The sequence below is a fragment of the Engraulis encrasicolus genome, chromosome 1 (assembly GCF_034702125.1).
Source record: "Engraulis encrasicolus isolate BLACKSEA-1 chromosome 1, IST_EnEncr_1.0, whole genome shotgun sequence".
In the NCBI taxonomy this organism is placed as follows: domain Eukaryota; kingdom Metazoa; phylum Chordata; class Actinopteri; order Clupeiformes; family Engraulidae; genus Engraulis; species Engraulis encrasicolus.
Window position 1 is genome coordinate 8,227,542 of NC_085857.1, and position 5,000 is coordinate 8,232,541.

The following is a 5,000-nucleotide window of genomic DNA, read 5'->3' on the forward strand; positions in this document are numbered from 1 at the left end:
CTAACATGCATAAAAGACACATTGAATCAGCAGAATCAGTCCATAGTATGAGTGAATCAGTCACACTCCAACCTCATCAGTATGGGAAAGACGAAAGAGTGGTCAAATGATATCAGGGACACGATTTTAGACCTGAACAAAGATTAAATGGGCTGCAAAGCGACAAGGTATTAATGACCCAGCTGTTGATGCATTTCTTCCAAAATGTGAGGAATACAAAATGACTATCCATCAGCCTGTCTGGGGTTCTATAGGAGATTTGACCTTTTGTAGGGATTTGATAATCATGAGAACAGAAAGAAATCACCCTAGAGCTGTACGGGATGAACTAGGCAATGATATCAAAGCTACTGGGACCAAAATCACGGAGAAAACTACTGGTAGCACTTAATGCCACAGAGGTTTAAAATCCTGTAGTGCACACATGGTACCTCTACTTCAGAAGGAACCTGTGCAGTCCCACTTGAGGTTTGCCAACGGACATCAGACTGGTTTAGGATTTGATAAGGAGGTGCTGTAGTCAGATGAAACCAAAATCAAGCTGTTTGGCATTATCACAATTCAATGTGTTTTGAGAAGGAGTACTGCTGTCTATGATCCCAAGAACACCCTCCTCACCATCATGCATGAAAGTGGTATCATTATGGTTTGAGGGTGTTTGTCTGGCCAAGGCACAGGACAACTTCATATCGTCAACGAATGGATGGAGGGAGACATGTAATGTGCAATCCTGAGTGCAAACGTCCTTCCCTCCACCACTACACTGGATCAGGGTGGGGCCATTTTTGGATCTCCCAACATGACAATAATACACAACATAGAGTCAAAGCAACGAAGGAGTGGCTCAATAAGAAAGCATATTTAAAGTCGTGAAGTGGCCTAGACAGTCTCCAAATATTAACCATATAGTAATTCTATGGAGAGAACTGAACCTCCCATTTGCCAAGCTACAGCCACAAACTATTAATGTTTTAGAGATAATGTGCAAAGAAAAATGGGCAAAAATATGCTCTACTATATGCACAAATATTGTCATTAACTAAAAGAAGCATCTAACCTCAGTGCTAGACAACTAGGGCTTTGCCACAAAGCACTTTATCCTCTTTAGCTAGAGGGGTCAAATACTTATTTGCCTAAATTAAATACAAATAAATTAAAATATATTATTTTAAGTTATTTTCTGGAATTTCTTTTTGATATTCTGTCTCTCCATGTTTGACTACATATTATCATAAATTTATAGACTGATCATGTTTTTATTAGTGGGCAAACCGGCAAAATCAGCAAGGGATCAAATACATATTGGACTCACTGTATATGTGAGACTTCAATCTCTCTCTCACTCTTTCTCACTCTTTCTCATTCACTCTCTCACTCTCTCTCACTCTCTCTCTATCTCTTGCTCGCTCGCTCGCCCTCACACACACAAACATGCTCACACTCATACGCACGCACACACACACACACACACACACACACACACACACACACACACACACACACACACACACACACACACACACACACACAACTACGTACGCAGCATGTGTGTATGCTCACTGTGACCTGTTGACTTTGGGTTGCTTTTGATCTGGAGAAAATCTTGCACTTAGACACACTTGAAGCTCCAGACTCACTTCACCTTGTCTGGGACTCTGGCTCTGTAACTCGAGTCCCACACGAATGCCTGCGTGCGTGCGTGCGTGCGTGCGTGTGCGTGTGTCTGTGTGTCTGTGTGTCTGTGTGTGTCTGTGTGTGTGTGTCTGTGTGTGTGTGTGTGTGTGTGTGTGTCTGTGTGTGTGTGTGTCTGTGTGTGTGTGTCTGTGTGTGTGTGTCTGTGTGTGTGTGTGTGTGTGTGTCTGTGTGTGTGTGTCTGTGTGTGTGTGTCTGTGTCTGTGTGTCTGTGTCTGTGTCTGTGTGTCTGTGTGTGCGTGCGCGCGTGTGCGCTCGTGCATGTGTGCATGTTCCATCCTTCAGCACCACAGAGGTGCATAGTAGGGCTGTAACGATATCGTATCGAACCGAAAAATCGTGATACACAGACTCACGATACTGTATCATGATACAAGGAGGCAGTATTGTGATACGCCTTTTCAGAGTTGTATTACCCATTAGTTCAGAAAACAACCTTATGATTTGATGTGATAGTGTTTCCAAACTTCAATGGAGATACATTTCAGAAATCGTGTGGTGAATCGAGTCGTAGGTAAAAAAAAATCACGATACGAACCGAATCACGAGTTGAGTGTATCGTTACAGCCCTAGTGCATAGCTATACCTCTGGACACCACACCACACCACCACTCCACTCCACACCACACCACACCACACCACCACTCCACTCCACTCCACACCACCACGCCACTCCACACCACACTACACCACCACTACGGACACCACTCCACTCCACCCCACTCCACACCACACCACACCACACCACACCACACCACACCACCACTACGGACACCACACCACCACTCCACTCCACACCACACCACACCACACCACACCACACCACACCACACCACACCACCACTACGGACACCACACCACACCACCACTCCGGACACCACACCACACCACACCACCACTCCACTCCACACCACACCACACCACACCACACCACCACTACGGACACCACACCACACCACCACTACGGACACCACACCACACCACACCACCACTACGGACACCACACCACACCACACCACACCACACCACCACACCACACCACACCACACCACACCACACCACCACTCCACACCACACCACACCACACCACACCACCACTCCACACCACACTACACCACACCACACCACACCACCACTACGGACACCACACCACACCACACCACACCACACCACACCACACCACACCACACCACCACTACGGACACCACACCACACCACACCACCACACCACACCACACCACACCACACCACACCACACCACACCACACCACCACACCACACCACACCACACCACTCCACTCCACACCACACCACACCACACCACACCACACCACCACTCCACTCCACACCACACTACACCACCACTACGGACACCACACCACTCCACACCACACCACACCACACCACACCACACCACACCACACCACCACTACGGACACCACACCACCACTACGGACACCACACCACTCCACACCACACCACACCACACCACCACTCCACTCCACACCACACTACACCACCACTACGGACACCACACCACACCACACCACACCACACTACACTACACCACCACTACGGACACCACACCACACCATACCACCACTCCACTCCACTCCACACCACACTACACCACCACTACGGACACCACACCACACCACACCACACCACACCACACCACCACTACGGACACCACACCACACCACACCACACCACACCACACCACTCCACCACTAAAATGCTTAAAGGATAACTTCAGTCAATTTCAACATGCAGTTGTAATGCTCACACTACCCTGGACTTGTCAGTACCTGAGGGTTTTTTTTTTCTTCTTCAGTCTTTTCCGAGATCCTGGTCATTGCAATGTGGTCAGCGCTTTGTTTACATTAAAAAAAAAACATTTTTATTTATTCCCAAAACCATCCAAAAGGTTATACAACATCATCAGACAACTAGCAAACAGCGGTACCTTTTTTGGAAAATATTTGGAGTAGGCCTATGTTAAAACATTTTTTTAAATGTAAACAAACGCTGCCCCCATTAGAATAGCTCATATTTCGGAAAGGGCTGAGCTGAAAAATACGGCATCACTGGGTACTGACAAGTCAAGGGTAGTGTGGGCAATACAACAGCAAGTCAAGGGTAGCGTGAGCAATACAACAGCATATTGAAATGCAGCATCACTGGGTACTGACAAGTCAAGGGTAGTGTGGGCAATACAACAGCATATTGAAATGCAGCATCACTGGGTACTGACAAGTCAAGGGTAGTGTGGGCAATACAACAGCATATTGAAATGCAGCATCACTGGGTACTGACAAGTCAAGGGTAGCGTGAGCATTACAACAGCATATTGAAATTGACTGAACTGGTCCTTTAATCAGCCCCAGACTGGCCATGACTCACATGTGGACAGGAACTAATACACACACACACACACACACACACACACACACACACACACACACACACACACACACACACACACACACACACACACACACACACACACACACACACACACACACACACACACACACACACACACACACACACACACGTACTGTATTTAGGCACACGTATGCATGCACACATAACCACTTCGCTTTGCACATGCTTACTGTACACATTCCTCTTCCTCTTACATGCTTGCACTAAGCTCAGGCCCTCTCTCATTCAGTCTGTCCCCTTTCTCCCTCCCTCAATCACCCAACTCAATACCATTTAATAATATGCTTTATTGGCATGAAGGCTGCACATGGTCACACAGGCATGCCACTGCACGCACGCACACACACACACACACATGCATGCACACACACACACACACACACACACACACACACACACACACACACACACACACACACACACACACACACACACACACACACACACACACACACACACGCATGCATGCACACACACACACACACACACACAATGTGGACCCCTTCCAAATCTGTCACATACGTTATTGTCTTGGTCACACCTCTGGGTCTGGACCAACCTGTCATCGACGTCTCCGTGTTGTTGCCTGGCACAGAGCACAGCGAGCAGAGCAGAGCAGAGCAGAGCAGAGCAGAGCAGAGCAGAGCAGAGCAGAGCAGAGCACAGCGAGCAGAGCAGAGCAGAGCAGAGCAGAGCAGAGCAGAGCAGAGCAGAGCAGAGCAGAGCAGAGCAGAGCAGAGCAGAGCAGAGCAGAGCAGAGCAGAGCAGAGCAGAGCAGAGCAGAGCAGAGCAGAGCAGAGCAGAGCAGAGCACAGCACAGCACAGCACAGCACAGCACAGCACAGCACAGCACAGCACAG

At 48.2% G+C, this 5,000-nt stretch overlaps 1 protein-coding gene across 1 annotated transcript in view; it reads left to right on the top strand.

The window, feature by feature from the left end:
- Positions 1-5,000, top strand: part of smurf2 (SMAD specific E3 ubiquitin protein ligase 2) — a 141,071-nt gene that overhangs the window by 80,590 nt on the left and 55,481 nt on the right. The gene's annotated exons all lie outside the window — the stretch shown is intronic.